This window comes from Dermacentor albipictus, chromosome 1 (genome assembly GCF_038994185.2).
Source record: "Dermacentor albipictus isolate Rhodes 1998 colony chromosome 1, USDA_Dalb.pri_finalv2, whole genome shotgun sequence".
In the NCBI taxonomy this organism is placed as follows: Eukaryota; Metazoa; Arthropoda; class Arachnida; order Ixodida; family Ixodidae; genus Dermacentor; species Dermacentor albipictus.
Genome location: NC_091821.1, coordinates 469,806,714 through 469,831,441, shown reverse-complemented (window position 1 = coordinate 469,831,441; position 24,728 = coordinate 469,806,714).

The following is a 24,728-nucleotide window of genomic DNA, read 5'->3' as shown; positions in this document are numbered from 1 at the left end:
AAAAGAAAATATTACTGTCAATGCCCGTTCTCTTTTGTAACTTGTTGACCCAGTTCGGCAACGGATTCCCTTGTGGAACTTCTCAGCCTGTCCCTACGAAAACATAACGGCCGTCTCGTGCGACTCGTGAACGGTACAAGACATGCACAGCGGCAAATTGTCGAGAAATTCCAAATTCTTTTGGCAATGCCTAGACTTTGTGCGAGAACAGTGGTTTCATCATCACCAGTGAGAGACCTTTTGACTGCTATATTAAAAGGGTATAGGTGAGAGTACATTGTACAGTTCTGCCAGAATATACCCTTATTGGCAAGAGACAGAAGACACCATCTGAAATACAGTACAAGAAAGTTGTTGTACTTGGCTTCACCATTAATGTTAGTGGACTAGACAAATCCCGTAGGACTAATTCGTATGCTCAGGTAAAGTCATATGAACCTGTGTTTGTGCAGGTTACATCTGTTGCTCACACACCCTGTGAGAACCATGTGCAAGGCTGCCATTGCAATGTCATAATCTATTTTTCAAGGAAATTGAGTGTTAAGGATCGGGTACTCAAGCATGATATTAGTCCTACTACCAGCAACATATACCTGGTAGAACCCATTTCAACTTTCACGGAGGTAACCGTGAACAAAGTTAAGAAATGTGTTGGTATGACTGTTTAAGGCAAACTTTATGTGAGTCCACTTGAAAGCAACCATGTTCCAGAGGTTGTGTGAATGAAAGTATAGTAGGCTTCCGTTAATTTGGCTTCATAATTCAATTTCTCACTTGAGTCCCGACTGAAAGTCTCGGGTGCACCTTTGCATTCCTGTTGGTTTACGCTTTTGTTATTTCGATCCTAAAACTGGCCTTTGCCTAATAATTTAAACTAGTTTGGTCAGCACGCATGCAGTTGACCCCAAAAGCATCAGTGTCTGTCTCTAGGGCATGCGAAGGTAGGTCATTTCCGACATGATGTCCTGCCCTTTGTTCCCAAGCCGCTTCAGTGCAGAAACGGCCAGAAATTCAGTCACGTGAGCGCCGTCTGTGGAAAGTCAGCTAGATGTTCGCGCTGTGCAGCACAGCACTTTGCAGGCAAGGGCCCCACGATGCCTCATCATAGGAATGTCCAAGAGTTAGGAGAGAACTCTCCATCTTAAAGAAAATGTCAAGGGACCGGTCGACTCACCGTGAAGCAGCTGCTGACGTCAGGCGACGTCTTTCTCGTCGCAGACGCTCATCAAGGAATTCTGCTCTCCGCACAAGGAATACGCGTGCCGCAAAGAGTCTTGCTGTTGAATCCACTCCAACCCCAGTGCAGAAGGTGTCCAAACCACGTACGGATAACAGAGCAGCTGAAAAGAATTCCGTGGATGAAGAGTGGCCACCACTGCCGAGGGTAAGCCCTGTGCAAAAACCCCAACATGGAGCGGCACCACAATGCTCCACCCCTCACCCAGATGAGCTGTCAGAGCATGACCGCCGAATTGTGACAATGATCATGTCTTTGATCAATGCGATTCGCACGCTTGTGGGCAACTCGAATACGCCAACAGCTCGAAGCGCAGTGCATGTGTTGGATGCCCTGAGCCCAGTACTTGCAAATCATGCGTAACACAATGGCTCTTCCACTGCCTTCACTCCGTGATGAAGTGCTTAGTGCGACGATGTTGCAGTGGAATGCCAGAGGACTTAAATCACGGATTTCATGTTTCCGCCAATACGTTCTTACGAACCGATTTTGTGTAGTGGTAATATGTGAACCGAACGTGTCAAAAGCGCTAAGACTCTGGATACGAAGCCTACATGGCAGCGACGTGCGGACAATCCAGCAAAGTAATTGTTTACATCCGTACAGAACTAACCCACATTCCCCACTCGGTGCAGCCTCATGATGGAAACCAATACGTGCGTCTCCGCATTACAAAGAATAAAGAGGCCTTCACCCTTATCGGCGCCTACATCTCCCCATATAGTCGGTTCGACGGCGACCGACTGCGAGACATCCTGACGGCGACTTCTGGACCCTGGATTATCGCGGGAGACGTTAATGCTCATCACTTGGCTTGGGGAAGCTCCAGAATAGATTCCAGGGGCCGGAAACTTGTGGAATTTGCTTCTGACCACGAACTCAGCATTATGAACGATGGCAGAAAAACGGAAATAGGCGCACAAGGCCCGCCGGCTTGCTATGCTTTTAATGTTCACAGATCGAGCTTACCCGCTAAAGAGGAAAGTGGAACGTGTAATTATGCACATGCTGAAGTAGAAAAGCGCTAACCACAATAAAGTATTGTAGCATATATTGTAGTATGTGACATTGAACATGACAGGCAGCAGTACTCGGGGCCGGCAAGGAAGAAGCATCGACGAGCATGTAATAAGATCGGCTCCCGTTTTCAACATCGGTTTTGACCCGTTAATCAGAATGTACCCTTGGGTGGATTACATCAATCGACGCTTCGCAACCAGAGGATCATGGCGACACCACCCGCTCGCAGTAACAGCTGTCTGGCTCGCTGTTATCTGAACCCGCCAGCGCTACCGCCGCCCGGCCTGCTGCCGGCGGCCATCGCTGCTCGTCCAAGTTTCGTGCTTTGATGGCCTCGCCGGAGCAGCCCGTGCTCCCTAATGATGTACCGCTGCCCGATGACATGGACCCACAGGCTCCGGACAACCAGGCTGCCTCGTCTGCGCCGCTGACTTTAACGAAGAACTCGGCCGCCGCTGTTATACCTTCAAGGGTGCTGCTGCTGCCGGACACAAACCCCTTCGCCCCACTCATGGACCAAGAGGAACAGCATGGCATTGAAGGCAAGTCTGCGAATACTTTTTACCAAGACCGCGTCATTTCCACCGCACCGAATGGAGAAAAACGTGCTCGAGGCTCGCTCATCCCGACGCCCGAACGACAGTACACGAGTATACCCAAGGATGTGAGAGGCGCACGTCGCATGCCTCCTGCTCCCGTTAGTCGCCAGGACGAAGAGGACAACTGGGTACTTGTTCGTTCTCGACGGACGAAGCAGAACCATACGACGGACGCGGCGAAGCCGAGCTCAGGTGCCCCGCGCCATCCGCCCCCCCCCCCTCCCCCCGGGTGCCCCAGGTGCCCAGGTGCCCCCCGCCATCCTGCGCTCTCTTCTCGGCCAGCGCAAGACCAACAACGGAGCGGCTCGTGTGGCCCTCCGCGAAGGCATCAGCGCTCAGGAACTTGCCGAACAGGCCGCTGAACTGTTTTTCCCGCAGACGTCTCGCCCCTCAGACACCACATACCAGAAGGATGTACATTCTGAATATAATGAACCACTTAAAAGCGCCTTCACCTTGATCGAGCGCACGCCTTGCAGCGTGGTAACGTACGTAGTGCTCCAGGGGTCCATGAGGTGGGCGTGGCTCATCTACGCAATCTGCCCCTTGAGTACAAGCACGCTCTTCTCGAAGAATTTAATCGAGTCTGGGATACCGGGATACTGCCCTCCACTTGGAAGTTTTCGGTGGTCAAGCCCATTCCGAAGCGTGGTAAACCACCACATACCTTATCCAACCTCCGTCCGATCTCTTTGACCTCGTGTGTCTGTAAAGTAATGGAGAGCATGGTCAACACACGCTTAATGTGGTACCTTGAAGATCGCGACCTTTTGGCTCCTACACTGTATGGATTTCGCCGGGGGCTATTAACACAGGATGTGTTAGCCCGCCTAAAACAGGACGTCCTCGACTCTAATTCGGTGCACCCACGAGCCGTTGTCGCAGTGGATATACGCAAGGCATTTTATTCCGTCCCACATAACACTATCATGATCAAAGCACGTGCGCTTGGCATCAGAGGGAAGATGTACAATTTCATAGCGGGTTTGCTTGAAGAGCGAAGCTACCAAGTCGAAGTTGGTCACGACGCCAGTGCCATACGAACCAACCACGTCGACGTCCCCCAGGGCTCGGTTATTTCACCAACGCTGTTTAATATAGCTATGCATCAGCTACCTCAGCGCCTTGCCGACGTATCGGGCCTGAAACACGCGGTGTACGCCGATGACGTCACCATGTGGACACATCAAGGGTGCATCGGGGAGCAGGAGGACGTCTTACAACGAGCTCTCGACATTATTAACGCCTATCCCACGGAAACAGGTTTGCACACTGCCCCAGACAAAACAGAGTTTGTCGTCGTTCATGGTGGCAGGTCTACCTTTGGAAGGCAGGAAGAAAAGCAGTCTTTTAAACTGTATATCGGTGACCAACCCATCACACGGAAATCTACTATCCGAATACTCAGTATGCACCTAGACGAGACCTGCACAGCGAACACTTGGTTCCAATGCGTTACGAAGACCAGCAAAAAAATCCTGCACGCTTTACGCCAAATCTCTACCCGCTCCCGTGGTGTAAACGAACGTGAAATGCGGCAGTTCGCGCAAGCTTTTCTTGTCTCCCGTATCATGTACGAGCTGCCGTATCATCCAGTCAACCGCACACAGATGCATGCGCTCGACCGGTTATTTAACGAAGCCAAACGCATTGTAACTGGACTCCCAATGTACACAAGCCTCGAAGCGCTTAAAAGTTGTAGCAAACTCAACAACCTGTCCGAGCTCGTAGACATGCACATCTATACACAAGAGACGAGACTTCGCACCACAAAAGCCGGGCGACACATACTCATGCTCCTCGGGTATGACGTCCACAAAATTCCCATTTTACCCAACAACACGCCGCCGTGGGAAATCACGGCTCTCACCGACGGCAGGCCACTTCCTCTCAATATGGACCCTACTCAGCGAATGCGGCGCCTTGCATATGCCAAGCGGCATGCTAAGGCTACGAGTTCACTCTCCTTGACTGAACGCATCGTATACACGGACGCTGCACTGCCTGCAGACGACGTTAGTAACACCTGTTATGCGACTGCGTGGTACGACCAGACCAATGAAAATCAGAACCGCCGCCATCATATATCAGCAGAAGCAATGTCCAGCACCCGCGATGAGCTAATGGCCATCCTAGATTATTTGGAGTGGGCCCTCGCAACTTCGTCTCAAACTGCCCCTGTTCACCATCATGTGTACACAGATTCTCACGCTGCCCATCGGGCGTGTGCTAATATTATTTACACAGATCCCGTACTGCAGAAGATCCGGCACCAGGCACGCCTGCTCCGCGAATGCGGTTACGATGTTACTATTCACTGGGTCCCTGCGTACTGCGGTATCCCTGGAAACGAGAGGGATCATAGACTGGCGCGCGCTCATCTCTCTACCGCGCTAGCCAGAGCCTCCGATAATCCTTATCCTCTCCTATCTACCACACCTGCGGTAGCAGACCCAATGGCAGACAAGCATGCGACCAAACAACGGCGTGCCGCCTACCTCGCAGCAGTGGGCAATCTATATACAGTCGCTTCCACCGAAGCTATTCACACGGCAAGAGTCAGTCTTGCTTCGGAGCATCCAGACAAGCACCCTCCTTACGCCTCACTTGTTGAACCGTTTCCACAAGGGTGGCACACCACCACCCGTAAGTGGCTTCTGTTCCATGTGCACATGTCGTGCTGATCTAAAGCACCTTTGCTGGGAGTGCCCCCTCTACATCCCACCAAGGCTTCGTGCCCTGGCCACCATACAGCGGGGACCCTGGCCTTCTTCTCTCCGGACTTGGGCTTGCCCGGATACCACGTCTCCGGACCATGCCATCAAGCTCTGGCGAGCACTGCTGCTGTTCCTTCAGGACCCTGGAGCACCACCTGTCGGCGATCGGCTCCGCGACAGCCACAAGCGTCATGCCGCCCCCACTTAGCTGCATCCAGGACGTTCATTAATAAAACAGAGGCAGCCTTACCCTTCCCCTTTTCCAATAACGCCCCTCCTCTTTCCATCGCAGCGTTTTCGACGCATTTTATTGTGGAGTAAACGTGGTTTCATTCATTCAGCAGTACTCGGCTCCACCGTTGTCGGTAACGTTCAAAACACGGAATTGTTTAACATGGGTACAATACCTTTATAAAACTTTGCAGGGTAAATTAGGTGTTTGAGAACGGGACGAAGTGTTTCGAAAGAACAGGAAAAGGCGTACTCGTTGACGATGCTTTATATATCAGCTATAGTGTACGTTGACTTTGAGGTGGGCAGAACATGGCAATATTCGTGCAAGTGATTACCTTAACTGAAGTAGATCCATGCAGTCTGGATAATTTAGTTTTCCAAATGAGCATAAGCAAACATTTGATGTATATTTTCCTGTTTGAATTAAGATATATCCCTCTACTGTAGCCTTTTTTACGTTGTGTTGCATAGCTAGCCCATTAAATGTCTCCTGTGTTTTGTGTCGTAGGAGCAATATGTAGAACTGCAAAAAGCTTGACATTTCAGTAGGACTTGCATGGCTGTAGTAAAACCCTTAATTAAACGCAGACGGTAACCACCTTCCGCTGACCTTTCCTACAAAAGATAGATTCAGCTATTTACCTACTAACTCATTTACTTTTCTTTAACTTATATATACCTACCGTCGGAGTTGCGTGGTATCTCGAATGTACTGGTTACATATTGTATACAATTATGTTGTAAGTGGTGTCAGAGAAATATTGTTATGGCCATTACAGTGCAGCAAACGTGAAGGTATATGTGCAACTTTGTTTCTTTAAGAACCCTAAAATTCCACCTTGATAACTACATGCGCGCATTCGCTTATATATATATATATCCTTCAAATGTTACGCCATGATCGCTGTGAACGCGTTGTCAAAAGCGGTTAAGGGTAGATTACCTTGTAAGCACTAGATCGTCCAGAAGGTACTGTGTGTTTGTCCAACACTTGCAAACTTTTTATGGTCTGGAGCCAATTGAACAGATTGTTTTCGATCGAGCGTATGCCATTCTTTACTAGCTATCAAACTGAAGCTTCTTCGCTGTCAGTGTACGCGAGAGTGATAGCTTTTATACATATTTCCAGGCAATGAAACCAAAGAGGCAGAAATTCAGCTCTGTTCCCGGGTGCGGGGCAAACTCCAGGAGAGTATCCGAATATCGGAAACGTTCCTTGTTTGTTATTCCTAAGAGCCCTATCCTGAGAGAGAAATGGGAAGACAACTTGCAATTGCGCAAGGAAACTTGACAGCCACGAGTGCAGTTTTGGAGGCACATTTCAAGCCGCATCATGTGATGTGAAACTTTGTCCACATCATAAAAGGCAAAGAAGTCAGGCTTCCCCGTGAGCGGCCAAAGCTAGCCGTTGTGGCGGTGCCTGTCAGAGTCAGCGCAGGGCGTCAACTGCAGGGCGACACCAACAAGCAGCCGACACATTCTGATCGCACCAAACTATTCCAGCAACACTTCATTTGGGCCTAGTTAGTCCAAACTATTCGGCACAGCAACCACGGATGACGCTCAAGAGGCCCGTGAGCTATCAACGGCCCAGTGCGAAAAGAGGAGAAGGACATCCAGCGCTGCAAGCCTTACCGAAAACCTGCTGAAGTACAACAAAAGCAGGTCACTCCGTGAATGATGGTAGTCTGGACACGCAGGCCCTCCTGTCTTTGAGGGCGCCCTCAACATCCAGATGAACAGCTCTTGATTTCTCAAATGTTGGCGGTACCTCTACGTGACTTCTAGACTGGCAACACCAGCTGAAATATACCATGAAAGAGTTGTATTCCTGACGTACGAGGAAGACATATTGCTGTGCCGCACACACATTACCGGCACTCTTTACGATGAAAGGAAAGGTCGTTCCCTGGCAGATGCGGAGGAACATATAAAGTTGATGCACTATCAGTGTGCCGAGGCGCCATAGGGAAGAATGAGCTTGCTGAAAGCCAAATGACGATTACAGCCCCAGGTCTGGATCTCAATCTCAGGTGCCATGGAGAAGTCTTCCACAGTTCAAGCTGCCAGTGCGTGGTTCCTGACAAAGGTGAGCCGCTTGCACACCAGTCAGATGGAGAACGGTCTCTAAATAAAGGGTTGCGCGCACGCTTTGATAAAATATGCATGTTTGAGCAACCGGAAGCACAAACATAGCGAAACTTCCCGCATTATTAATGTGTGCTTTCCTTTTCTACTCCTGTGGGAAATCAGGACAAACTAATAAAAATAAGAGTGTGGGGCCACGCGCAATAATATTGGATGCTTGAGCAAAATAATTCGCTACCTACATATTCCATTAAAGCGATAAAGTGTAGCCAGTCACGCACACTCACACGCACACACTTGTGCACGCTTACGTCCGTGTGTTGTCTAGTCCAAATAGGTTGTGCTATCAGCAGCCATGAGGATTGTGCGCCTTTGTCGTTAACGACATAGTTAACACATCAATAAGCAGGTATTGCAGAGGAAAACATTCCTTTAATGACAATATGGTATACTAATGTTCATAACTGATAATTTTTTGCAGGTGGAAACTGCCAACCGTATGCCAAGGCAACGCTGTCCATCATGAGGAGGAAGTATGAGTTGAGCCGTTCCGGCGCTAAATAACGGAACTACCGCCAGCAGGAGAACTTGAGACAGTTGCATCGGCGACTGAAAATTATCGAACCTGAAAGAAAAAACTGCAGGCGATGACGAAAAAGTGCAAAGGTGTGACGGAAGCCACGTTTAAAGAAAGTATTGAAGGCATGCCTCAAAAGCAATGAGAAGCAGCACCCCATTTTTTTCTGTGCTTCCATGCAAACAACACCCGGGGCATGGAATTCACACAAAATTGGATTCTAGAGTGTCTGATCATGAATAGCCCAAAGCTGTACAACTCTATGAGAAAGAAGAAGGTTCTAGTTTTACCAAGTGAAGATACTATAAGGAAATATTTAAGCTTGTATAAGACTGGGTTCGGTTTTTGCACAAGAGTACTCGGGGCCTCTTGTGGACTCTAAGATACACGGAGGCCTTCCAGTTGGCGAACTGAAACTGTCGCAGCACTTGTCCGTTATATCTGCAGCCACAATTGAAGAATTGGTAGACTTGGGCCGCTTTACACCGAAAAGAGAACAATATGAGCCATGCGACCACGGCATGGTAATCGTTTGCTCGATTCACAGACAAGTGGACGCAGATTCTTGCAGTGTTCGCAACACACTGCAGAGTGAAAGGCGAGTTGCTTGCAAAGCTGCGGGTCGAGGCGCTATCTCTCGCAGAAGCTGTAGGCCTTTTCGTTGACTTCGTGACGTTCGATGGTGCCACATGGAACCTTAAGATGTCGAAAGTGCTGGGAATTGGAGAAATTTCAGCCTCTCTCTCAAGCCGGGGAGAGGAGCTCCCCAAGTGTGAAGCGAGGAGGTCTGACCGGCGCCGGCCCGGCTGATGCGTCACTACACTCGTCTCAGCATGTCTCTCAGCTCGTCCGTGCCTCGCTGTCACGTGACGTTCCCGCTTGCCCTCAACTCCGAGAGTATAAGAGCAGCTGCCCCCCCCCCCGGACGCCAGGAGAGAGGCTCCAAATTCTTCTGTTGAGTAACATGCTCTCCCGTCTCTCCACTTCGGTCGACCTGACCGGCCGCTCTTTTGCGATGCTAGAATAAACAAGTTGTTCTGTTAGCAGTCGACTCATGCTTTGCCAAGACCTTCGGATGCTTCCAGTTGTGCCCCAGGCCGCCAGGCCAACGCTACCCTCGGGGCTTGCGACCCATTTGCAACAACGGGCGTCAGCGCTGAGTTTCCAACAGTGGCAAAGAAATAGCAAAAACAGCGTGAACTCGCTAGAAAACCGTGTGCAGTGCTGCTCTAGACGCGTATATTATGCTGGCACGGTGCTTTCACCGTTTCCAAAAGCAAATATTTCGCAGCTTTAAACAGTGGTATCAAGCTGCGACGCCACGACAACCGATTTCATCATCATCCTCGCCAGCGTATACGATGGTAGTGGTGGTAAACTTTAGTGAAAGGGGAAGGGGGGAGGTGGCTGAGGGATCGGGTTCAAGTAAGGCCCTGGGCCTGATTGGCCTTCTCCGCCCAGTCCACTAGTTCAAGCTGTCGATCGACGTCCCCGGACCTGAGCCAGGCGATCCAGTCAGTCTCGCTGCTGACCGAGGGATGAGAGAACGGGTGCGAGGTGCATTCCCATACTATGTGTGTGAGTGTCGCTGTTTGTGAACAGAGCATACACAGGTCGCTTTCCTTGCTCCCTGTGATTTTGTTGATGTATTTTGGGTGTTAGTTTGGTGTCGAATAAACGCGACCGCTTGCGTTTGATAGAGTTGTTTGGCCGGTGGAGGGAGCGTGCGGCGATATTTATGGGCTATTTCCTGATTAGTCTCGCAGGGTTCATCGTGTCTCTCTCTCCTCCTCGTTCCCACCGTGCGCATCCGCGGACGAGGTTCGGTGCGCGAGATCTCGAGGCAAACTCTGAGCCGACGCGTTGCCGGGCACAGCTGCATGAGCGGGAATCCACACAAGGGTTTTCCAGCCGCTTATGAGGCGCCGCGTGAGGACATGGTACGCCTGTCCCGAAATTCTACCGCAGACGAAATTGCCGATGGCCTGCTTGCTATGGCTCTTGACGGTAGTCGCTTCCGCACGCATGGCCATGGCAATCGCGGTTTCCTCCGCTTCTACCACTCGGCCAGCCGTGATTGTTATGTGATCTATCAATGGTCCGTCGTGATCCAATACGAACGCGGTCATGAGGTCGCCGCGAACGTGTCTCGCCGCGTGCGTGTAAACCACTCCACCTTGCGAGCCGTAGCGTCGCCAAATGGTTTTACTACGGGCCTACCGGCGGCCCTGATGGCTCGGGGTCCATGCTCCAGGGTATAGGCGGAGCATAAATATACCCCCTGACCATTTGCGGAATCGTCACGTACTCTGCAACCACGGGGATGGCCTCGAGAGTGAGCTTCCGGAGGACTGTGTGGTGAGCGTCTAAGAGCTCCTCGATCGTGTTGTGCATGCCTAAGGCCTCTAGCCTTGCGGTGGCCGCTTGGTCCGCAAGGCCCAGGGCTGCCTTTGTGGCTCTCCTGATCATGGTGTCTAGTCTGTGGCTGCGAGTGTGACATATGGGGTGCGATCTTGTACGCGTTCCAAAATAGAACGGAGGCGGTTCGTTCTTTTCGTCATGAAATAGGCGGTATGTCCCGTTCCGTTCGTCCGATAGCAGACGACACGGAATGATCGACAGCAGATATCACGTCACAATTGACGTCATGGCGTTCGGCAAGGTTCAAACTGACGAATCGTATTTGGCTCGTTGGAACGAACCGCCTCCGTTCTATTTTGGAACGCGTACAAGATCGCACCCATGGTGTCCAGTACATGGTTCTGCTGGTTATATATGCCTGGACAAGTCGAAGCAGGTCGTCCTCTCCCATGCCGTGGTTCCGATTAGCCACCCAGCGTATGAGCTGTAGCGTGTAGTTGGTCGCCCTCTAGAGTTTCTGGAGCATGACCTCCAACGGCCACATTCGAGGGGCGTCACCGTTTATTTGCTTTAGCAAACAAAAAAGTAAAGAAACAAAAACAAGCGGTTTAGGAGAGGAGGTGGTGGTACTTTTTCGAAGGTAGCGGGGCTTGAAGGGAGCCTACATGCAAGCTATGTTTTAGCGTGGCGACAGCCTTTATAAGGGTACTTGCCGCTGCCTAGCTGAATTTCGACAAATTATAAGATGCGGGAATCAAAATGGCGAAAGGCCAGCCGACAGACCACGTTTCCCGCCACCTTTGGCGACGTGAAACTAACGAACTTTTTTAAATAAACGTTGGCCTCAGCAGCCGGAGACATTTAGCGTGTCTGAGCGCAGTACACAGCACGTCTACGTTTTAGTTAAACTGGCTAGCAAGCACAGCCTTTATTACAGCACACTTCAAAAGCCAACCTTCATATTTTATGTACAAGTGGAAGACAACGTTAGTGCTTAATACAGTTCACATCCTTGATGCGAGAATACTACCACAAGCACGCCACCGTGAGAGATAACTTGTTGCTTTTACGTGTCGCACGGCATGGAATAGAAAAAAATGTTTCATGTGGTAAAATAAAAGGAAAAGATAACTAGTATATTAAACACGTACGCAGGTTTTGTGTGCGCATCGGTTTAAAACTGAAGAAATTTAATAAATCGCGTTCCAGCATGGGTACGTCAGAGCGCGAAAGAAAGACAGGAATGCGCCGTAGCTTCTAGCGAGATTGGGGAATCAGTATGCCTACTCACCAAATTTGGCGGCAAACTGCAGTCAAAACTTTAGTGTCACGACCTTAAACAGAGCTTACATGTCTGCTTCCTAGGCCGCGCGGGCCTCAGCCTGAAAGGGATCTGCGGTGAGTACAGCCTAGGTGCGCCGCGGGCGCATAGCTTCGTTGGCGATAAGTTCTGGCCGATTAGTACACGTTGAAGGGAGAGGCAGCGTTAAGTTCAATTCGTTCGCTGCTGTGCCGCGCTTCCAACTCCACCGTTTTGACAGCGAGTTTCCGCGGTCATCGTGTGAAATGCGTTCATGTTTGTCTGTGCGCGCGTGCGTGCTTGTTAATTTGGTTCTTAAGCAAATTTTTACAAGTTTACACGGCTGATAAAACTGCTGTCCTTACTTTGTGTAGCTGTCTACAAATTTGCTATTACAACCGATGGTGCGACCTTCTTTTATTTCAAACATATGCGCACTGTCGTTTTATGTTGCAAGGTCACTTCTTAAATGTATGAAACACTTTAATTTTTTTTTCCTCTTTGGGATCATACTTTGTTTCCTGGCGTGAAGCTGACCCGGGCCGAAAGCTTTCTGCTGATTATGGCCCCCAGCCTGTGGCATGGGTCTGCAAAGAAAGCAACAGAAAGGATGGTTCATCTCATTGCTTTGCTGCTGCCTGGGGGAACTTCGTACCCTGCTTCAAAATAGTAATTCTTCGAAAACGCTTCTGTGGAGCTGAGTAACTACATGGCCGATATTTTTACTGCAGAACATGCATGGGGTATTTAAGATCGCTCACGCAGACACCAAAGCCATTTTGTTCGAAGTGTGAGACCAACGAAACGGTTCCTGAAGTACGTCTACTTTCATGTTTGACGTCGCGGACATAACTCAAAGCATGCAGTACCGTAAGCTGCCTCTAGCACCCCGGGACATCACACTGACGTTCAACACTGATGGAGTGCCATTGTATGAAAGTTAGAGTACCAGCATGTGACCCTTCCTTGTCATGGTAAATGAACTTCCATATAAGCGCTTTGGAAACTTGCTTCTTGCTGGCTTTTGGGTGCATAAAAAAGTCTGACATCAATTGCTTCATGCTGCCGTTTCTCAAGGCCATGAATGAGCTTCCATGCTTGTCACATGACGTGACAAAGACGGCCACGAGCACATGACGAAAGTGTTCCCAGGCCCTTGTGCCGTAAATAGCGTGGCTAAGCGCAGTTCAACGGAATGCGTGGGTGTTCTTGATGTGAAAACCCTGCTGAAATAGAGGGAAAAGGAAATGGTTGTGTCCGTGTATATCCACAACATCAGACTTCACTGAAGCTGAGAACACCAGAGTCTTTTGAACGTTGTGCTCAGACATCAAAACATCAGGAAATCGCAGTTGTGGAATAAGGACACCCAGTGTTCTCACTTGATTAACTTTTTTCTCGCTTAAGAGGAAGTTTGTGGTGGACTAAATGCACTCAGTCTGCTCTGGTTTTGTACGGGAACTACACTACTGTGGCTTAATTCCCACCATTGTCGGTGCTTCAAGCTCCGCAAAAAACTTCATAATGCAGACAGCTGTCTGCTTCCTCTCACTCCCACATAGCAAATTGCAACGCTTCCTAGAACAATGAAAGAAGGGATGGGAAGATTCTCATTGGAGGAATTCGCTACTGTACTACTCGCCTATTGTACTGAAGGTCTACATTCCAGGAAAAGCTACATGATGAGCTACATTGGGCAAGCAGGTGGTTCAGTTCACGCGCAGCTCAGTGTGCACGTTTTCTTTCTTTCGACTACTGGACTTAACTGGCAAAAACAAATCACTTTCAGAAATGTGACCACCGTGACTGAAGGGGGTATGGTTTGAAAATGGCGTGTATGCTGTATAAGATGCTTTGCGACAGGTTCTAAGAAATCTTTTATTTTTTGCCACACCAAAGCATACGAATGCAGTATAGATGGTGGGGTGAGAGTTCTGTGTCACTAACATATTGTTACACACCAGGTGGGTGGCTTGGTGCATAGCATAGTTCTTTCCAAGAACATCTGGAAACTCGAGTGTACGATTCTTTTAAATGCAGCATAATTCCAGTTTATGGTACAGTCGTGTCTTTCACAGCTAGCACTGAACATAAGGCATTGGCACCAAAGTTTATAAAAGTATTGTCGCTTGTGTCTGAGTAAAACAAGAGTGACATAAGGTGAAGTAAGTGGTCTGGTAACTCCTTGGACGCCCTCGGAAGCGCTTCCTTGCTGCTTACGGGGCGTTCTTCAAACAATGGAAGAAGTGCAGCAGTGACAAGGAAGAAATGGAAGTTAAATTTTTTCCCGCTGGGGCGTCTGCGTCAGCAGGCGTTTCGTGTGTTGGGACACCACGTAACCGAGCACACGAGGGTCGGATCCTCCCGCGTGTAGCAGTGCGTGGCTTAGCCGTGTCTGGAGCAGGGGGGATCCCAGGAGTTGAGCCGATGCTGCCTGTTTCGAACTTTAAGGCACCCCGGCGTATGCCACACACCTATTTGGCCTCTGCTTTACATAGAGGGCGCCTCCAGACTGACCCACCTGGAGGAAACCGGCAGTCGCATTTTCCTCTCTCTCTCACTCTCCAGAAATCATCGTCTCTCTTCCACTTTTTAGCCTTTACTTTCTTATCTCTTCCATTTACTTCCTTTCTCCTTGGCAGCAAGGGTGAACTGTGTGTGGCTATTCGACCTCGGGCACACCATCTTTGGTTATAGTGACGGCGTACAACTGCCGTCGTGCAGACTTGTATGCAAGCTCTGCCTCGGTCCCCCCGCTGGGCTCCGTGGAGGGCGGTCGGCGCTGTTTCCGAATTTATGTGTATTCATGGAAACTTCCTTTCCCCCACTTACTGATTGCCCTCATAAACGAGGGCGCACCGAAGATATCTAAGTTTTCTTTTTTGGCAATGAAACGCAGAACTTTCCTCGCTTTCACGTAATCCACTCTGATAAACCTCAAAAGACGGTGAGAATGATCTCACCCTTCGTCGTCTCGAAATCTCTGACGGAAGTTTTCGGTACGGGTACAAAGCATCTAAAATGGCAAGGAGTAATCTATTTCTAGAGCTCCGCGATGAGAAAGAACATGAAAAACTGCCCAATCTTCTATTTTTTGGAGGTGTTCCAGTAACAGTGACCTCACACGGTATCATGAATATTACCCGCGCCGTTGTCTCCGATGCTGATCTGTTGGAATTGTCTAAAGCCGAACTTCTGGAGGGTTGGAATTATCAGAACGTGATCAACGTCAAAAGAATTGAAGTTAGGTGTGACGGAAAGGAAATCGATACCAAGCACCTAATACTAAAATTTGGCTCAAGCAACCTGCCCGACACTATCGAGACAGTCAGACCGTACATCCCAAATCGTCCACGGTGCTGTAAGTTCCAGCGATTTGGCCACAGTTGTGCGAAATGCAGTGCCCATGAGCATACCTCTGAATTACGTCAAAACTCTCTCCACTGTGTGAACTATAATGGGGAGCACGCCGCGTACTCGCGGCCCTGTCCATCACGGAAGAAAGAAAATGAAATAGTAACGATCAAAGTAAAAGAGAATATAACATTCGTGCCCGTAAGGGGGCAGCGCCACAAGGACACCTGGCGGCTGTCCGACCCACACGCATTGAGCCGGCGGCTGCAGCTAGCGCTGCTCCGCCGCCCCAACAGAACGGAGCATCGGCCTCCGTGCCGGTGGTTTCAAAGGTCTCGTCTACAGAGACGAGGCCTTCACTTCAAACACAGCGCTCGCAAGAGCGCGTTTCGAGCGCCTCGCAAGAGGCGATGGATACAGCCAAACGGCGCCACCAGCACGTCCGCTTTTGGCATCATCTATTGGCGGTCAGAATGACTAGGCATGGACGATTGGCAAGCGCCTACTGGACTTCCTACCCGGTATTACTCATGTGCAAGGAGTGGGGCCTGCAGCGCAGCGTCTCCTAATATCAAACTGCGCTGGCTACGCGAGTGCACTGGAAACATCGAAGTGCCAAGATACGCCCGGTAGTTGCCCCAGCGTCTTTTTTCTTTTTTTAAATCTTTTTTCTCTTAGAGCCTCTTATAGGGACTATCAATAACATAGGTCACGCTGGCAGTGATGCCCAACAGAAGTTGGGCTCGAGACGAGACAAAACAGTTGCTTGTATATTTTTAAATACGCAGTCATGGGAACTATGTCACCATCGTATTACTTCACCTTTAGTCTGCGTGACGCTTTACTGAATGCTTTAATTAAACAGTTTATTTTAGTACCTTTATCCACAGAAAAACATACTTGACCCCTTGCTTTGTTTTCAACGCCAATAGAACTTATTTGGCTGAAATCTTTTACTTCACGCCAGGTTTGAAAACCTAGTGGCGTCTCCATTTGCGCCTATCACATTCCCCATCCTCGTGAAAAGGGAGTCGTAGAGAGAGGCCGTAGCCGACTCGTTCATCCTCAGCTGGTCCTATTCATCCTTTATGGCACTCCACAGATTTTCGGCCGAAAGTCCGTGGAGGAACCGGGCCGCTAGCGCTGTTTTCAAATGACCCCACACGTTTTCAATAATGTTGAAGTCTGGAGACTGGGGCGGCTACATCAGGACATTGACACCACGCTCTTGTAGAAAGCTTGTAACTTTTCTAGGTGTGTGAATGGAGGGGTTATCTTGCGGAAAGACATAATCTCCTTCCGGGAAGGGCCCACCAAGAAGGTGGGGCAACATCAGGTCATCAGGAACGGCGCAGTAGCTGGAAGACCTGAGCTTGCCCTCGATGCGAAGTAGTGGACCGATCATGGTTATATTGCGCTCAGTTTTACACAGACGATATTAAGGAAGGACAGGACGTGGACGGACGTAGCGCAAACTACCAACTGTTTATTACTGTTATATAACGCACTTATATACAAGGAGATATGGCGGGGGGGGGGTATAAAAGATATGACAAGTTCACGGAATGTGATCATAGTTCGGGTCAGGCATACGTCGTTCACTGGCACCCGTTCACCCTGGCAAACTCGACCTCAGCTTTGATAAGCGCGATGGGCGGAGTGCTTACGCACATTTCTTTTTCTTTAGCTATCGCAAGCGCCTCCCATATTTCTCGCTCCGTTTTTGTTTTTGATGTGCCAATGACTGTGGCGCTTTCTAGAAGCGGAGAGCATTTGCATTGTTTGCAATGTGCAGCCAGGTTGCTGGGTGCTGTCAGAAGCTGGCACGTGTATTTGTGCTCCCGTAACCTATCATTTAGACAACGTCCACTTTACCCGATGTATACTTTCCCGCAATCTAGTGGGATTTGGTAAACAACTGAAGTTGCACATTCCACGTACTTTTTCACGTGCTTAGTCTGACAGATCGTAGCACAAGGGTTTGCCTCTTTGGATCCTGCGTTCACCCTCTTGCACATGCCTTTTAGTTTTTGTGGAGCGGAGAACAGAACTTGAACGTCATGGCGTTGCGCTGTCTTTTTTATCCTATGTGACAAGCCATGAATGTAAGGCAACACCACGCGTTTTTTCAATTTTTCTTTTTCCTGTGTTTTCTGCCTTTTCCTGTTAGTTCTGATTTCGGGCAACAAGTTTTCACAGATTTGCACCACCATGCTATTTGAGTACCCACTGTTTCTTAAGCGGCTTACTTGCAAATCGATGCTCTCCCTCACCGCATGGCGGCATGATTTTTCAATTGCTTGACTGATGCAAGCCTTGGCGATGCCTCTTTTTATGATTTTAGAATCGCATGAGTCATACCTCAGGATTTCTTTTTCTCCTCTAGTTTTGTAGCACCAGCAGGTGTGGGAGCCACTGAGCCTAATATTTATGTCAAGGTACTGCAAACGACCTTCGGTGGGAGTCTCGTACGTGAACTCTAAACCTTCATGCGTTTTTTTGAACATGCTGATGACAGTTTCTACACTAAATGGATCGGTTTGGTCTTCTTTCATGCACACCAAATAATCGTCAACATATCTGAAGCAGGTAGTTATGTTAGTTTCTTCAAACAAGGTGGCAAGTTTCCTGTCTCCCACACTCAAAAATAAGTCGGAAAGCACGGGAACTATACAAGAACCAATAGAGATGACATCCTTCTGGTCATACACACTGTCACCTTATTCGATAAACGTACCATGTAGATACAGTTTTAACAAGTTCACAAAACCAGAGATACTGCACTTGCACACGTCCTGAAATTTGGTGTAGCCCAACGTGTCGATGGCTTCTTCTACTGCTTGTACCACCGCTGGCCTCGGGACACTGTAGAACAAGTTCTTCACGTCTATTGAAAAACAAGACGTCGGCGGGCTACTCTTCAGTGTTGCACTAACTTCGTCAGAGTTGCGGATCAAGAACGGGTCGTCGAAAGGTAAGGAGTTCAAGCAGGCCTGAAGGTAGTCCGCAATGCATCTTTGCCAGGTTCCGCGGTCTTCAACAATCGTCCTAAAAGGGATTCCCTCTTTGTGGGTTTTTACCGTGAAAAATGGCTTCAGAGTGAGTTGTTTGCTTTCTTTCACGCGCCTTGCCAATCTTGTCAAGCCCATGCTTTCACATGTTTTGCCTAGTTCATTTTTCAGTTTTGCAATTGCTTTGTGCGTAATGTCGCATTCCGAATCCTTTGTGCTAAGCTTTGTGCGTAATGTCGAACCGAATCCTTTCTCTGGGTTACAAAGCCCCATACACTCAATCCTGAGCGGCCACTTGCAGCCACACGCTGGAAGTAATCAGGCCTGTAAATGAAGAAAAGGATCGTTTGGACCTGCATTGACAACAAATCTTCAATCACTCACTTTATAGGACGTAACTTTGTTTGATGTCAACGATGTGGAATTGGCAGTGCTTAATCGTGCGTGCTTTTATCGCCAGTTGTTTGCTGGCTATCTTTGGTGCTTCTTTTATTTGGTTTTCGTTCAGTTTACACAAGCAAACCCTTTCTCGTGCTAAGAAATGAAGTGCAAGTTAACCCCGGTGTTTAAGTACTTTTTGTTTAACTGCGTAAGACACTACAGTACATACAATTTATGACGAGGGTAGTTGTTTTGTTCGGCTTTCGCTAAGATTCGTACCGCTAAGAAAGCGGAACGATACTTTTTAACAGAAAACGCCACCTACCGGCTGTTACCAGGGCACCAAACTATTTGCCTTTGGTCCCACCGGGTCGTGAACGAGGTTACATTAGAAAACACGACGCGTTCTCAGTCAGAGGTTTTCCAGCTCTCCTGGTCCTTGGCAAATTGCAGCCGTCTCGCTTTGTTTAGTTCACGAAGAAGCGGTTTTCTGCAGGCGACATGCTTTTTCAGGCCAGCGTCCGCGAGCCGGCGCTTCGCAGTCGTCTCAAGATCGATCCAAATACGTCGCGAAGTTTCGGGCGAAGAGCGGTTCAGTACAAATTTCCACCGACATCAGCAAGGGTGGTTATAGGAACAGCGATTGAAGCGCGACTATGTAGGAGGGAACAAACCTTAAGAAAGAGAAAAGCCCTTTTTAATTCGAGGGAGGCACAGACTAATTCAAAGAAAATTTAATTTATGATGAATTTTATATACTCCAGACGAATTAGGAAAATTCAAGTTTATTAAATATTATTATTATAACAGATACATTTCCTTTCAGCACTCATCTTAAGAGGGGGCGTTGACGCCGCTGTCACTCGCAACGCAAGGCAGCTCTTGAAATTGCAAGGCGCGCTCATAAAGTTCCTTTGAAATACGCCCCCCTCACACGTTGTGCTTATTTGCTTGTCGACGTTTGTAGGAATTTGGAGACACGCGTTGCTTCATCGCTTCTTATGGCACGTTCACGCTGAAGAATCTGGCATGTACAGCGAATGGAGTTATCCTGCCGCCAAAAATCGCGTCGTTCAGACTGCTTGCGCACCGGGCCGCCGGAACGAGATACAGCGCCATCTGCCCCATAAAGTGCTGAACTCCAAGCAAGCGTGGGATATCCCGGATGTTCGCGCGGCTGGAAATTGCGTAGTTATCTCCGCTCGCGTCGAGTTCGTGTGTTCGTGAAAGGGCATGATGAACCCTGAGCAAGAAGACGCAGTACTGCTAGGCCGGTTTGCAAGCATCTTTCTGGCGATGCATGACGCAGAAGCATTCGCCAGAGGCGTGACGCAGAAGCTATACGCAATGTGTTTTTGTATTTCTAGGTACCTAAGGATGCCTCCACGTACTTTCGACACGCTCGTGCAGCTTGTCGGACCCCACATTCGTAAGAAGGACACGAATTTCCGAAAAGCAATCAGTCCCGAGTACCGGCTTGCGCAAACTGTCAGCTAAGACGTCGAATACACATTTACAGTCAACAGCAAAAGTTTGCGGGATGCGCGAGCGCGTGGCAAAGCCCTGGGGGGCTATTCTGCAAGAGTCTACTTCGGCCGCCGCTGATCTACGAATGACGATGACGACCGGCGCTCCTAGCTTCCGGTTCCTTTCAGAAACGTCAGACTGACGTCAGTGGTGTTGCACTTACTCTTCACGTTTTGTGCGATAACTGAACATGCTTCGGCGCGTTCACGTGATTCAAACAGTCACCGCGCATCAACGGATCTTTCTGCGATTCCATTGTTTGAAGTAGACCGCAGCACTACGATGGACGCGAGCCTGCTTTTTTTGCTTTTTGATAACGGAGCAGAGACCGTTCGCCATGTCCGACGAGTCTTTTCGGAGGCACTTTCGCCTTTCGAAAACGACGGCGATGTGGCTGTGCGACCAGTTATCGGACGACCTGGCGCGCGAGAGAGAAGGGCTCACCGTTCAAGATCAGGTGATTTGCGCCCTTCGGTTTTATGCTACCGGTGGCTTCCAAACGGCTGTCGGTAGCGAAGCCACCGTATCGCTTTCCCAGCCGTCTGTAAGCCGCTGCGTTCGGGCGGTATCGGAAGCAATCGTCCGTATCGGCACCGAACAGCGCTGGGTGACGTTTCCGCGTACAAGATCGGAGATAGCGCTCGTCAAGCAAGGTTTTCTTGCGGAGCGGCAACATCTCTGACGTCGTAGGATGCGTGGACGGCACCTACATCGCTGTAGCCGGCCCGGACCTGCCCCCAGCCGAGAAGCAGACGTACTGGTGTCGGAAGGGATACTACGCGCTGAACACCATGGTGGTAAGCACGCTCTACCTAATATACTCATGATATATACAAAATCCCAACTCGCGACAGCGACTTAATTTACTGATATACTGCAATTCACAGGTGTGCGACTCGAACATGCGAGTGCTGGCCATCGACCCTCGCTTCGCCGGCTCGTGTCACGACGCATACGTGTGGCGTGGCTCTGCCCTTCGGAGCATTTTCGCCGACACCAAAATCGTCCACAGAGGAGTTTCTCCTTGGTGAGTACAGAAATGCATATAAACGCGCTTGTGAACCACAGCCAATGTCTATAATCAATTCGGCGCGATTCCTGCGCTACATTTATTCTGCTGGCGACAGTGCATACCCACTGGAGCCATGGCTCATTACGCCGGTTCCGGGACATTTCGCGCTATCGTCTCCGGAGGGCCGTTTTAATCAAGCTCACGCGTCGATGAGGTCTGTGGTGGAGCGCTGCATCGGCATTATGAAGAGTCGGTTCCGCTGCTTGCAGCGTTATCGTGCGCTGCAGTACTGCCCCGCTGTAGCGGAAAAGATTGTCGCGGCTTGTGCAGCGCTGCATAACTTATGTCTCGACGCCAGCGAGCCGCTTCTCGACGAAGACAGCAACATTGCCGGTGAGGATGACGACGACGACGACCAGGAAGACGTCTTGCCAAGTCGTGCGCTGCAGTACTGCCCCGCTGTAGCGGAAAAGATTGTCGCGGCTTGTGCAGGTCGCGGCTTGTGCAGCGCTGCATAACTTATGTCTCGACGCCAGCGAGCCGCTTCTTGACGAAGACAGCAACATTGCCGGTGAGGATGACGACGACGACGACCAGGAAGACGTCTTGCGAAATGATGATGGCGGTCCGACCCGTGGCGGCAGAACGCTGTACGCAAGGGGAAAGGCCACACGGGACAGGCAAATTGCACTGTATGGCATCAGCCGCAATGCATATTTGCTGCACATTCAGCGAACTCGCCGTCGAACGCAACGTCACGCACTGGACAGCTAGAATGTTATGCACAATGAGCTTACTTCCGGCACGGCGCCACATGTGCGTCACTGTGCTCCGTCTGGTGGGACTACAGTTACTCCCAATTTTCTTCTTCACTGTGTTTGGGCTGCAGCAAGCAGTGTATTGCCTCTGAGACGCAACACCCGTGTGTCGTGCAGTGTGGGTACACGTACTCGCAGTTTTGCTTGTGTGCAGTGTTTTGGGCTGAAGCTAGCAGTTTATTGCCTCTGAGACGCAACACCCGTGTGTCGTGCAGTGTGGGTAGACGTACTCGCAGTTTTGCTTGTGTGGAGCGTTTTGGGCTGAAGCTAGCAGTTTATTGCCTCTGAGACGCAACACCCGTGTGTCGTGCAGTGCGGGTACACGTACTCGCAGTTTTGCTTGTGTGCTGTGTTTTGGCTGAAGCTAGCAGTTTACTGCCTCTGAGACGCAACACCTGTGTGGCTGTGTGTTGTGCAGTGTGGGTACACATACTCGCAGTTTTGCTTGTGCGCAGTGTTTTGGCAGAAGCTAGCAGTTTACTGCCTCTGAGACGCAACACCTGTGTGTCGTGCAGTGTGGGTACACATACTCGCAGTTTTGCTTGTGCGCAGTGTTTTGGCAGAAGCTAGCAGTTTACTGCCTCTGAGACGCAACACCTGTGTGTCGTGCAGTGTGGGTACACATACTCGCAGTTTTGCTTCTGTGCTGTGTTTTGGCTGAAGGTAGCAGTTTACTGCCTCTGAGACGCAACACCTGTGTGTCGTGCAGTGTGGTACACATACTCGCAGTTTTGCTTGTGTGCTATGTTTTTCCTGCAGCTAGCAGTTTACTGCCTCTGAGACGCCACACCTGTGTGGCTGTGTGTCGTGCAGTGTGGGTATGTGTAGCTGTGGTGTTCTCGCTTTCTGTTGGCAGTAGATGAATGTAATGCACCGTGCGTCTTGCATGAACAGTGAGAAAAGAAGAGCAGTAAGATTGGTTGCACATCATCACAACATCCCAGCATCATAGCGTAATGGCATTATAGCATGCAGTTGCGATGTTGCCATTACTTCATCCCCCTAATGCGGTTGTGATTTCTTTCTTGTAACTTCATCGTATTTGTGTCATTTTCAGTATCGCTCTCACCGCCTTTACATTGCATATCATGCTGTTGCCTATGCCGTTGTCGTCGTACCGTTAAATCAGCTGCCATTATTTCATGAGACAGAGAGAGAGAAAGGGAAGAAGGAAAGTCAGGGAATTTAACCGGAGTGAGTCCACTTTGCTACCCTACATCAGTCATACAGTTGCATTCATTGTGCCCGCATCTCTGAGTCAGAATCGCACAATACCATCTCCACCATTGGCTTTGATCTCATGGTGACACCAGTGTCATCCTGTTTTTGTCAGCATACCAGGTTCATGAATTCCATCATCATGTCATCTCGCTGTGTGTGTTAGGCCATTGTCATCATATTTCCTACACAGGTTCAACATTTCATGGTTGACGTGCAGTGGTCGTAATGCCGTCATCACCACACCATCGTGTGCATCATGTGGTTTCTTTGTTGTCAATAATGCTTCATCCAGAACTGTCGTTCAATGGTTGCTGTACTGTTGGCCTTGTGAAATTCCGTTAGTATCATAGCAGTGACGTGGTAGTGGGTTCAGTCTCGCATTTCCCTTGACAGAATCTTCTCAACTTGGTATGAACTCTGTTGCACCACTGTGGAGCAAGGAGGTCTATTGCAAGTGTTCGTATGAGCCATGTAGTGTGCAATTGCTAATTTTCGAGGAGCAACAGCTTTCTTCAAAAACATAGACGAAAGGTTTGCGTGAAGCCATTGTAATGCATGGAGACTGCAAGAACAATTTTTGCTCAATGAAAGTGGGACTCATACCTTCACCGTATGTGGAGGAGCAGTATTTTTTTATGGATGTAATCTCACGTGATTGCTTCTTTCTAACACAAAAGCGTCACTTCGAGCTGAATGTGTAATACTTTCCTAACCTGCAATGTTGCAGAAGTTGTGAAAGTGTTGCGTACTGCCTTTTCTTTAAATAGTTGAAGCATTTTGTAGCCTCCACCATATATCTAATAGGAAGCTCCACCTCACAGCCAGCTGAAAATGGCCACTGAAAGGGCAACTTCGGAAATCTTTCTATGTCCACTGACCTTGAAATTGAAATTTTGAGTATACATTCCCTTTGTACTCTATCTCGACCACGGCAGCCGCATTTCGATGGGGGCGAAATGCAAAAACACCCGTGTACTTAGATTTAGGTGCACGTTAAGGAACCCAAGGTGGTCGAAATTTCCGGAGTCCCCCACTACGGCGTGCCTCATAATCAGAAAGTGGTTTTGGCACGTAAAACCTCACAATTTAATTTTTAATTTGTACTCTAATTGATCATACCAAACAATGTGACTAAACATGAATTAGTTTTCCTTATCACGAACCTCAAATATTGGTTGCCTGCTCCCGGGCCATACCCACAGATGTATAACTCTGTACTTGGCGTCCCGTGTTTGTGATGTGGTACACTACACGACCACTTAGACCACAAA